Source organism: Globicephala melas, chromosome 3 (genome assembly GCF_963455315.2).
Source record: "Globicephala melas chromosome 3, mGloMel1.2, whole genome shotgun sequence".
Lineage (NCBI taxonomy): Eukaryota > Metazoa > Chordata > Mammalia > Artiodactyla > Delphinidae > Globicephala > Globicephala melas.
The window spans coordinates 121,908,748-121,922,230 of NC_083316.1; positions in this window are offsets into that span (position 1 = coordinate 121,908,748).

The following is a 13,483-nucleotide window of genomic DNA, read 5'->3' on the forward strand; positions in this document are numbered from 1 at the left end:
AGTGGGAGAAAAATTTAGCTGTTATGAGTTCATATGCCAGGAAAAAAAGAAAAGAGAAAAGAACCCCTTATTGCCTGCCAGGCCTTATTCCATCTGCAAATCAACCCAACTCTTGATACCTTTGAAAGTTGAGCTGCCTTTCACATTTATATTTTCAACTCTCTCTTTTTACTTTTTCCACCTTGATTGTTTAGAAATCCACTGAGAATTTTATTCATTTTGTTTGGTAAAACTGCATCCTTTAAGGCCAATTTACCTCATGATGTTCGTACAAAAGGGGAAATTTTCTTTGTAATAGCGGTAGCAATTAATGGCATGAATTATAAAAGAATCTAAGATATTTCCTGTCTGAGAAGACCAATTTTAAAAGACTGATCTCACACCAGACTGAAAACCAGAAATTACGGAAGGGCAGTTGTGGTCATAATACAGGGAACAATGATAATAAAACAAAAGGCACACATAGAGAATTTCAAAAGAAGTGTAACTTAGAAAGCTAAGGGGTAACATGTTCAGCCTCAATGAGAATAAGTTTACCAAGTCTTTTCCCTTCCCACCTATTTTTCTAGGGCAAGAAGGTGTGAGCAGTAAGGAACTGGAGGGCTGGAACTGTTGGAGGGGAAAGAGGCAACCATGAAGAGCCCCAGAGCAAAAGAAGAGTGAGTTTAGGGACAAATAACAAACTTAAGACAACTTAACTTTGCCTTGAGTTAGTTATTACTTTTCTCAAAGGACTATCTGATTGATGAGATCAGGCAGAAATGTGAATGTCATCAGTCAATGACGTACAGGAGGATTGGGGGTGCTTTGGGAGATACAACCACCGGTAGTGAAGAATGCAAGATTAGGCAAAGAGATAATCTAACCCAAAATATGGTTCCAACTGAGTCTCAGCCAACCCTATAGGAGCAGAAGCTCTGGTTCTGGGTGAGTCCCACTGAGGCGAGGGGCTAGGGGAGGCAATTCCCTTGCAGTGCAGGACAATTCCCAGTGAGGAGCACGGCTTTCGGTTGGGGGTTGGAGGAAGCATAGGTCCTGAAGAGGGGATCCAGGTAGAGTACCACATCCATTATCATTCCTATCCACAGTATACAGATGAATAAACTGAACCTTGCAGAGGTTAACTCATCCACAGGGAGTAGAATCCAGTCTCCCCAAATTTTTCTCTGCAGAGGTGTAAACTAATAGACACAAAGTCACTGGAAGAAAACTGGAATGATTTGAAGGCAGAACACAAAAGAGCGTCTAAAGGCATTCATAATTCTGAAGAAAGAATAAGCCAATCAAAAGAGGTATTGGTGACTCATGAAAGCATGAGAAAATAAAATTCGAGGTAAACATAAATATTAGAGAAAGTACCCCTAGAAATAGACGATTCATGCAAGGACTTTGAATAATTCTTTCCTCTTTGGAAAAAAATATTCTTTTCCTAGAACGGTCACATCAAGATTAACTTAAGCTGTCAAGCAACAGCCTTTGTTTGCTCGCCAAGAAGGCTGATCTTACCAGTAAGAGCATATCTAATTAATGTGGTAGTGATGTCTCAGAATAAAGCGGCTCCTGACTTTGCTTTTAGCTCCCCAAAAGCTTAAATGACTATTGAAGATGATATTATGCAGTGGTTGTATGTACTTGGTTACCCCAAGCCTACCCCTAAAATACGGGTGCTGTCTTAGTTAGAGATGAGATAAAAGAGATGATGAGCATGCAAGTCAAAGGGTTAATTCCAGGGATGTAACACATTTACCAATGTCGCATGTACCTAACATTATTCTTACTTGTGACCAGGCATTAGACTTGCTTTTCTTTCTTTTTTTTTTTTTTTTACTATAGTTGTTACCATTGTCATTACCTATGATGACTTGGAGGCTAGGCCGGGCTGTTTTTTCTGCATGAAGCAACATTCCAGTGAGGCTCTCAGTGTCTGTCTGGGACAACCGATTAAACAACAGTTTAAGGATGGGGAGATCATTCTGAGTCCTCCTGAGATGCTAATTAGTCCATCAACATCTGCTCTAGTCAACATCTGCCCTAACCTCAGAGCTGAAATAAAGAGGGAGCTTAAATGGCCATTTCTCTGTGCACAAACCTTAGAAGATTGACTCATCTACCATGACGTACGATACCAACCAGCCAAAAGATGCCCCATGACCTGGGAATGAATGAGGAACATCACAACTTACAATTAAACAACGATGGGGCTCCAGAAGGAAGGGTCAATCCAGACCTCCCCTCTGGCACTACTGGGACTAGATGGAACCCATGGTTATATTGCTAAGGGAAAAGGCAATTAAACAAGAAAGAACTGGTCATGCTAGTTCCTGGGACAAGCATTTCTAGGACGCAGGAGGCTTATGTAAGGTGAATAAATAATTCTTCCTAGGTCTATTCACTACCCAGCCTTTCTGCTAGTATTTATTAAGCATCTTCTGTGCAGCTGGCACAGAACGTGTTAGAACATAAAGAAAAGTAAGAGACAGTTCCCCCTTCGAAGGGTAGGCTGGGAATTGTTGGTCGTTTACTCTGCATTCATCCTGCCCTCTGTCTTCAGGATAGAACCCTGTTTTTCTTCAGGTGTTCACTCGACCCCTAGCTTCAGTGGTGGGCCTTACGGGCCTAGGAAATATCTTCATTACCACTGATTGGCAGTAGAATGGGCATCTGACCCAGTCTGGACCTGTGAGACATAAAGAGAGGTTTACTGGGGCCACAGCCTTGGTTTGATGCCATCCCTGTGATGACAGGAAACAACAGATAGGAAATTCTAGGCTTTTTCTTCTTCTTTTTTTTTTTTTTTTTTTGCCACACCGCACAGCTTGTGGGATCTTAGTTCCCTGATCAGAGATTGAACCCATGCCCCCTGCAATGGAAGCATGGAGTCCTAACCACTGGACTGCCAGGGAATTCCCAGTCTTTTTTTTTTTTTAATCTCGGCCTTAAAGTGAACACTATGGAACCCCTCACCAATTACCCCCAATTACACCACACTATTTTCATTGCCCCATACATAGGCTAACAAATCCACTTTGTAGTCCAAGCCAGTCTGAGCTGGCTTCTCTTACTTGCAACCTAGAGAATCCTAATTGGTAAAAAGCTGACAGTCCAAATTTAGCTCCCTTGGAGCGGTATTTTCTAAAAGCAAGCCATAGGATAAAGTACTTTGCTGGAACTCAATTGCATATTTCTCAAAGATGGGACTGGGTCTTACGTTTCTTTGTATCTCTGGCACCCTGCAAACACTAAGTGCTGAATCTTTCATGCAATTCAGATAAGGTGATGTATAAATAAGTTCTCTGATAGAGGAAATTGCTATTCAAATAAAATAATAAAGGAACTAAAGCACGAATACAAGCTTTTCGTAATAATAGGTAACATTTCTTGGGCACTTAATATGAGTCAGGCACTGTTCTTTGTGTAATTGCTTTGAGTAATTTGCATGTGTTAACTTATTTCATCCTCACCACAATAGCCAGGAACTGTTATATCCACAGTTTACAGACAAAGAAGGTGAGGCCCAACACACCTACTCAGATACTTACAAGAAAGTTTGCTTAAGATGAAAATTCTCAGTAGTTAACTAATGACTAATAAAAAGAAAACCTTAAAGTCTCCATACTTCAACCAATAGGACTTACCTAAGCCAGTTCATAACAGGATTGTGTTTCATCTTCTTGACAGGATGAGAGTTTGAAAAATATAGATTTGCTTAATTTTTTACATCACTTTAATATGTTATGTTGATTTATAGATTCTTGGAAACCCTTTTTTTTCATTTTGCTGCAGTCTAAAAGTTATTGTAGAAGCATTTGACAATCCATGCTATTACTGCAATCTGTTAGCTGTACTGTCTTACTAAAATGCAACTTCTTGGACTTCCCTGGTGGCGCAGTGGTTAAGAATCCGCCTGCCAATGCAGGGGACACGGGTTCGATCCCTGGTCCAGGAAGATCGCACGTGCTGCAGAGCAACTAAGCCTGTGTGCCACAACTACTGAGCCCGCACGCCGAGAACCCATGCTCCGCAACAAGAGAAGCCACTGCGATGAGAAGCCCGCGCACTGCAACGAAGAGTAACCCCTGCTTGCCACAACTGGAGAAAGCCCTTGCACAGCAACGAAGACCCAACGCAGCCATAAATAAATAAATAAATAAAATTAAAAAAAAAATGCATCTCCTTGTTAATCTAGACATACCAGGCCATGTATCTTTGAGCCAAAATCCCCAAAATTCTGTTCCATGTCTTTATCTTAAAATCTGTAAGTATCCAATGGGTAGTGTTTGCTGTTATTTCTTTCAATAAATATTTTTTGGGGAGCCATCACATACAGGCAGTTTTCCAGACACTGAGGAAACATCAATAAACAAAACAGATATACAGTTGACCCTTGAACAACACAGGCTTGAATTGCATGGGTCCACTTATAGGTGGATTTTTTCCAATAAATTAGTATCTATATTTTCATTTTACAGATCTTTAAGTTAGCTAAATATGGGGGAAAGTTTGTGTTCTATTAGAGATCACAGTATGAGGAATCAAAAAAGTTAGGGCTTGAGTTCTGAGTGGTGAAAAATAAAAGATAAAGCATTCCCGTGAACAACTCATGTGAAGGGAAGAAACTGAATCGGAGGTTGAAAATGGGGAAGACGTGTTTTGAGGTTACTTCAGGTAGGAGGTGATGTTGACTGGACTATGGTGATGGTACGGAATGTGGAAAAGAATGGAGAGATTCAAAATATATTTTAGAGATAGAAAATGATAGGAAATAATTTTTCTCTGCTAAGACCCCTTGCTTTCTCATTTTGACTTTATGTTTAACAGCCCAGGGGCAGCATTAAAAAATTAATGAACTGAGAGTTAGAAGACCCCAAATCCGAGGTTGTCAGTTAAGTAGGATGTGACTTTGGACAAGTCCTTTGCCTTTTCAGACCTTCACTTCTCATCTCTATAAAACAAGGGGGGAGTCAGGGTATCTCTACTTTTTCCTTTAAGCACTGTCATTCTACGGAGGCTGAACAGAAGAAACTACCATATCAAAATATTTGAATGGGATAAGTGTCCCCGACTCAATAAAGGAAATAAAGAATGAAAACTCAGAAGATTTTGCCATAGTATAGTCGCTTTGTGAATAGTGCAGGTAAAATAACACCCAGTGGCATAAGAAGGGCTGGAACCTTTTGATTATGATTTCATAATGATAGTTTATTTAACGCAAGTATCTGAAAAATGACCCAGATGGCATATGTGCTACATTGTCAATATGACTCACTCTGATTTGGACTCAGACAGACTCTTCTACATTAAATATGTTCCTCCAAATGTAACAAATAAATTGAGATGCAGGGAAGGTACCCAAGAAATATTGGACAAGGTGAACTTCACAGGCACTTTATCGTAACACTGTTCACTATAGCAGCATTTCCCAAAAGTTGTACTTAGATGCTTTAACTCGATACATGGACAAACATGTATTTTTAGTAGTTATTTCCCCTGACTTTGTGTTTTATTTACAGAAATATTCATTAGCTTAATGTTCCCTGACCCCTCTCTGCTCCCTTACTCATTCCCGCCTGATTGGTGAGTTTGGAGAAAAAACTAAGTATGGTAGCTCAGTCTTTCTCTCCTTACTGTTTGAATCTGTCTCCTTCAGAGAGGACAACTTCTGTGCTGTCCTTGGCTATGAGGAAAATGGGGCCACACTGCAGGTCAAGCCTGTCGGTGGATGTGTCTGTCCAAGCCTGGGGTCCACTCTAAGGGAGCCCGTAATCATCCAGCTCCTAAGCCACACCCCCAGTGCAGCCTTTATTAGTAATGAACCTCATATTTTGAGCTCTTTTTTCCTGATTTTTGTCTACCTTTCAGGTGGTGCTAAACTTGAGTGAGAAAGATGACATTTATTGAGTCGCCTCAAATTCCAACACTCACATCCATCTTAATAGATACTGGAAAAAATATATGGCCCATTAATGAAACCTTATATTTCCACAGATATTATTGCCTAATATGAATATCATTCTTTTAAGGGGGTCACTTTAATGTTGATTAAACAAAAATATTAAGAAAACAATAATATAAATGATACAAAATTATAAACTTAGCAAATTTGTAGAAAAAAATTTAGGAATTATGTGACTGACAGAAGTTTGGGACTTATTGTACCGAAGAGCAGAATGTGATATAAAGCATGTCTTGGTCCCATTCAGGAGCTTCATCAGACCAAAAAGACTGTCAATTCAGGAGAAAGGCTTGTACTTGATGAAACCTTCTATAATACAAGAAAAGTATGGAATAGCAATACCGTAAGTTAAATTGGAAATACCAGTGTGAAATAATAACCTTAATAAGTATGTTTTCAGCTCTCAGTGACCCAGTAGCAACAGGAATGCATTCTTGCTCCCCACACATTTCCATGTGCATCCCCAGAGCCCAGCTCCTGGTCTTTAGAATTATTTCCTATTAAAAGAAAACAGAATCCTTTGGAAGGTAGCTAATTTCATGATTTATGATGGAAAAAAAAAATTTCAGAACATCGCTCCAACATCCTATTGTTGCCAAAAAAGCAAGAGAGTTTTCAAGAATATTAGGGGCAGTGTATAAAGGATAAAGGAGTCAACATAAAGGGCCCCCCAGTGACCATACGGTGACAGTTTTTTAAATAAAATTACTATTATACAAATAGAGCAGATATAACACACACACAAGTCAAATGTTTGCCCAGGTCAAAAAATAGAACTTTGCCACCTATTCCATAAGCTCCTACCATGAGCCTCATTCTGATCACACCCCCTTCCCCTTCCTCATATCCTCACTTTTATAATAATAACTTTCTTGTTTCTTGTTTTTTTGATTTTATCACCCAAATGTGCATCCTTAAACACTATAGTTTACTCTTGCCCATTTAAAAGAAGATGCATCTCTTAGGACGAAGTTACAATTTGAGCATCAAAAGCACCATCACCATCATCATCACCATCACCATCACCATCATAATCATCATCATGGTTTACAGGACAAGATGAGTTTTGTGAAAGACCATGAATTCAAAATGACTCAAAATAGAAAAGTTATTATGAAGTTTGCCCGAAAGATTACTGTAATAGAATGTAGTGACTATAATAGATCATGTTTATTTTTTATTGATTTTAATAATTAAGAGGGTTTGATATTTCTTCTATGAATCTTGTATGTTTATAGAGCACAGTCATATGTCTACTTTATCTGTTAAGAAGAAACACTGGACAGTGTAAGTCAAATAGTCCCAGAAAATGTATATGCCAAGAACAAGAAGGACTATTCAGTTTGGGTGGGCACCCACAATAACCAACCAGAAAGGGGGTTCCACAGTGTTTGCCAGATGACCTACAGAGGAACATTAACTACACAGACTTAATCTCTCAACCCCTAGGAGATTAAATCTCAATGCTAATAAGGGAGATGTAACTTTTTAATGCTAAGAGACAAAAATCAATATTTGAATACGACAAGATAATAGGTTATATATAACAATGGCCAAGTGATTTTTTTTTAATCAGAGATAAATACTAGGTTGCAAAATTAAAACCCCAGGCATAAGATAAGGCCTGAAATAGCCGCACTGGAATTAACAGGTGTAATTTAACTATAGAAAATTATAGTTAATTTTTATAGTTAAGCTTTCATAGAAAAGCTTAATATAGAAAGGTAGTTTGGGTTAGAATCACCTTGAGAGAAAAAAACAAGTATAATCAAGAATTAGTCAGTCAATAAACCAAAGTTCTGCAATCTAGGCAATTCTGATAAGGTAATCTTTTCTTCAGGATCTGCTAAGAATTTTATGACCCAAGGAAAGGAATAAAATTAATAATGCTGAAACTCTGAGGGTATCTAAAAACACATATAGAAAAACAAGAAGAGAAATAAGAAAGACATTAAACCTATGATATTGATGTTTTAGAGGAAATTTAAGTGAAACTATAACAATAAGTTCTGTAGCCTTTGTTTTATATGTTTGTGAATTATGGTTTCGAAGTGTTTAAAAGGATCAGCTGTTCTAAATATATAATTACAGTTAGTTTAAACTGTTTAAAATGATATGCTTAATAAATCTGTAATCAATATTTAAAGGCCCCGAGAAAAAATTCATTTTCAGTCTGGGGTATTAGATTCATGAGTTTAATAAATTGAACATTAAACAAAGAACAAATGATTCTGTGTATTCCTTTCCATGGGAGAATCTTTTGGATTTAAATGATCTGTCAAAAACAAAACAAAACAAAAGAAATGATCTGTCAATAAAGACCTAGAGAGAAGGTGGTCTTACATTGTGTTAATTATCTATCCCTATGTAACTAATGGTCCCCAAACTTACTGGCTTAAAACAACATTTATTATCTCGAAGTTCAGCATCCCACAGGCCAGAGATCTGGGCAGGGCTTAACTGGGTGGCTGTGGCCCCAGGTCCCTCACAAGGCTGAAATTAAGAGGTCAACTCTGGTTGAGTCTCAAGCTCACCTAGGGAAGGGGCCTCTTCCAAGCTCACACATGTGGTTGTCAGCAGGATTTAGTTCCTAGCGGTTGCTGGACTGAGGACCTCCATTCCTCCTTGGCTGTTGGCCAGGAGCCACCCTCTGTTCGCGGCCATGTGACCTCTCTATAACGCAGCTCACAGCATGGTAGCTGGCTTCATCAGGTGAGAAAGCAAGAAAAGCCAGAGAAAGAGTCATAGTCTTTTATAATCTATTCTCAGAGATGGCATCCCATCATTTTTGCCATAGCCTACTGTTTGAAGCAAATCACTCAGTCCAGTTCACACTCAAGGGGATGGTTGCACAGGATGATTGCCAGAAGGTGGGGATCATTGGGAGCCATTTTAGAAGCTGTCTACATGTGAAATTTCCCAAGGCACTGGCCCATACGGCAATACACTGAGGGCCATGTGTGTGCAACCAAATGTCATGTCTCTGCAAACACCAAATCACCAATCATTTACTGAGCACCTTCTATGCACCAGGCTTTGTAGGAGATGCTGGGCATACAGTGATAGATGAGGCACACTTCCTGCCCTTAAGGAGCTCACAGCTCAATGAAAGAGACCCACAATTCAAGGAGAGTTAGCCACTCTCTCTTCTCTTCCTCTCCTATGGCAAACGTAATTTTATTTTGCAAATATTTATTCAAATCTCTGGTTCCCTGTGAGACTATAATGTCCCAGAGAGAAGCTACTATGTCTGTTTCATCTTCTGGCTCCTCGTGTCTTGCACATGACCTGACTCATAGGAGGCCTTCAACAGCATAACACTTTGAACCTAAAAAGCAGCCGTGGTCAATAATCTACTAGCCATTGACACCTAAATGTGAATTAACGGCCTCAGTCTTCTGAGAATTAATCATTAATAGGGAAAGAAGGACTTGGGAGCTGGACAAAAGTGATGCTAAGGGAAATGTACAAAGAGGAATCTCGTCATGTTAAAGGAGATATAGGTTGACTCTAATTTTGTCAAGGCCTGATTTAACTTCTCCCTCCTACTTCCTTCCCCCACTCTCCCACCCCCAAGCAATGAGGAAGTTCTACTGTATTATGGTTGCAAGTCTTCTCTTCTCTGGGCTGTACACGTTCTTTAACACAGGCAGTAATTATATGCCACAATCTGACACTGACATAACTCCATTTCTCTCTCACATAATTGCAGGAATGCAAACTCTCTATAATTACTGTGGTTAATTAGAAAATGAGGAGACGCAACTAATGAGGACAGGTGATAAAAACAACTGTGAACATTTCTTTCAAATTTACCTTTAGCATAAAATTCACTCAGCTTAAGCTCTAGTGAACCACGGAAGTTTTTTATAAATGTCACTGGCACAGGTCTAAATGAATATTTTACCACAGCGATTCGTGTTTTCAGAAGACTTAGAATAAGAACAACATCTTCTCTATAAATGTAAGCTTAATTCATGTCTTTGGAAAGGTAAATTATGTGGATTTCAAAAATATTTTAAATATGCAACATTCTCTTCAAGAGGAATCTTATCTGGAAAAAAAAAAAGGAAGCCAAAGTAAAAACAGAAAAATCGTACAGTTATTCTAGGGGCAAAGGTTTCAGGAGTATGGACTCTTGCCCTCCTCACCCCACAGAATCCCCTGGACAGGAAGGGAAGGGAAGATAAGTCATTTCAAACCACAAGCGTCTTCCAAGAAGGGTTGGGTGTGTGAAAGAAAACCCCTGGACCTGCAGATCTTGGCCTGTGGAGAAGCAGATAGGCGTTGAGGCTAAGCCGTGTTTGGGAACAGGGGCCATGAAGATGAGTCACTCTACCCAACAGATTAATAAAATCAGAGGGTGAACTAGAAAAGAAAGGAAGGACCAGCAGGATGGTGGCAAGCGGCCAGCACAGTCAGCAAAGGTAGTCTTGCTGAGTTAGGTTGCCTCATTACAATCATATAAAGTCAGCCCCCGTTTTCATACAGCTTGTTCCTTTCACAAAGGCATAGTGAGGCAAGACGTTTGTGAGGGCCACAGCAAGGGCCTGCAGGTGTATAGTCTGGGTGAACGTGGCACCCAATGGAAAGGAATATCCTGTGTGGGACTGAAATCGAGCAGGACCCTGTGGGGCTCCTGGGCATGGAAGCCTTTCCGTGTCCCCCATTTCTTGTTTGTAAGGAATAGTTTCCAGCCTCCATGACCTTCCCTGAGATCCAAAGGGCAGATTCCAACAGTTGGTAATCAGGGAAGGGAGGGATGCAGAGACACGGGCGGAGCCACCAAGAAACAATAGTGCAGCCTTGGAACAGGATCCTGGTTCCACCTCAAGGGATACACGACATAACAATATCTTTAAGCTCTTCTGCAGATCTAAAACCTCCACCAACTGGAAGATGTCCCAGAGAGAAGGTCACAGTTTGATAACCTCGAGAAACTCATCAGGACTACCTGAGGCCACATTAAAGGAACCAGAGAAGTTCATCAGGAGGCAGGATTAAAGGAGTGCAGGCCCTGCACACACTCTGATCCCTATCAGCAACTCCGCCCTTGAAGCTTTGCTATAAAACTCCTTACCAGGGACTTCCCTGGTGGCCCAGTGGTTAAGAATCCACCTGCCAATGCAGGGTACATAGGTTCGAGCCCTGGTCCGGGAATATCCCACATGCCGCGGAGCAATGAAGCCCGTGCGCCGCAACTACTGAGCCTGCGAGCCACAACTACTGAGCCCACGTGCCTAGAGCCTGTGCTTCGCAACAAGAGAAGCCACCGCAATGAGAAGCCCGCGCACCGCAATGGAGAGTGGCCCCTGCTCACCGCAACTAGAGAAAGCCTATGCACAGCAACGAAGACCCAACGCAGCCAACAATAAATAAATAAATATAAATTTATATTAAAAAACTCCTTACCAAATCTCCCCAGGTTGGGACACAGAGTTTTGAGAGGCACAAACCCACTGTGGCCCCTTTGCCTAGCAAAGCAGTAAAGCTGCTCTTTTCTACGTCACCCAGAACTCTTGTTTCGAAGAGTTCATTCGGCACTGGTGCAGAGGCTGAGTTTTTGGCATCAGGACTAAGAGGTGATCCCTAAACTGAATTAATTCAATTGTTAGGACGATTCAAGGTGTTAGTAAATGTGGAGTGCTAAGAACAGTGTCTTGTGATGAATTGGGAGATTGGGATTGACATATGTACACTAATATGTATGAAATGGATAACTAATAAGAACCTGCTGTATAAAAAAATAAAATTCTAAAATTCAAAAAAAAGTATTATTATAATAATGAAAATTAAAATTTTAAAAGAAAAATAAAAGAACAGTGTCTTGCACACACTACAGCTGATATGTACTTGTTAAAATAAACAAGTAAATTAACTCTGCAATACAGCTGACCTGGGCCAGCACAGGAACCAAAAGTCACTGGAGGAAGTAGCAGAGGAGGTAACTGCATCCTCCCCGAGCTGTAAGGCCAGATTCACTCATTATGCTGACCAGAGGCCCAAGATTATAATCTCATTAATGCGAAATACTAAGTGTATTTTCATCTTTGAATCCCCTACTTATTAATTCTTTATTAAATAGAAGCATGATTTAAAAGAGTACACATAACAAACAAAAGAAGAGTACACACAAAAGTCTATGAAACCAAACAGAAAAAAATAGCTACTAAGACTATACAAATACACTGTGATATTATATTATATATAATGTCTTTTATGTATAATATTTTTTAAATCTCAAAATAAGAAAGAGATTAATGCTTAGACTTTAGCTTCCTGGAATCTGATCTTGCTGGAATATAAATGAATGGATAGATAGTGTGCCTTCTGAAAACATGTATTCATTGAAAATTATTTGAGTTTTCAAAGGATATAGCATTATTTTTATTTTGACCACAGCATCACTGTGATACTTTCTAACCCTCTTATTTGTCTCTAGCTCTGAAGGAATTCTCATCGTCTTAGGCGTCCTGGTTGGCTAACCTTGCCCTAAACCTATCCCTGACACTGCCCAACCCACTGGTAATGCTTGTAGTACACAAATCAGAAAGCGGATTTTTGTGCAAACTTATCTCCACTAGTAAGCAAAGAACTCAGGAAAGTTCTGTATACAGTTAAGTAGGTCACAAGCAATATTTCTGCATACAAAGGACAGTAAGTAGACCCTATATCTCTACCTTCAAAATATATCCACAATCTGACCATCTTTACCCCTTCTGCTGGAGCCGCCCTGGCCTAGGCCACCATTAGCCGTCACCAGGCTTACTGCAGTGGTCTCCTAACTGGCCTCCCACTTTCACTTTTGCCCCGTAGCATCTTCCCTCAACACAGCAGCCAGAGTAGCTTGTTAAAACGTAAAGTAGATGGTGACCCTCTGCTGCTCCAAACATTTGTATCAGTCGGCATCCAATCAGGAAACCAGAAACCACTCTAGATATCTCAGAGAGAGAGGCTACGGATTATAAGGAATTGATGACAAAGAGGAGTAACTGCAGGAAGCCACTGCCACCCTCAGGCTGGAGGAACAGAGGGAATATGGTGTGACATGGAACCTGCAGTCAGAGCCACTGAAGGGACCATGGCTGGAAGGAGCTGCCTGAGCCAGAGTCCCCAGCTGCCGTTGGTTTTAGGGCAGCTGCCACGTGGGAAAGGCCGCCAGGACCCTCAGCTGGAAAAACAAGAAAGGCTCTTCCTTCCTCCCTTCTTCCAGTCCTGCCAGCACCTCCCAGGGCAGAACCTAAGAGGACGCCAGCGGGAAAGGGACTCTGGGAAGTGTAGTTTGCAGGTCCCCTGCCCCAGCAGTAAGAGGAGGGAGCTGAAGGAGAGGGTGAGGGGTTTCAGAAAACAGCTCCCATCCAGAGCAGCACCTCTCTCACGGTAACACCCAAGTTCTTACGACGGTTTCACAAGAAGGCACCGCCTGGTCCCGACACACGCACACGCCTTCTTTTCTGACCTTCTCTTGTCATCTTGCTCACTGTGCTCCAGCCACGCTGGCTTCGTTGCTCTTCAAACACACCATGCTCT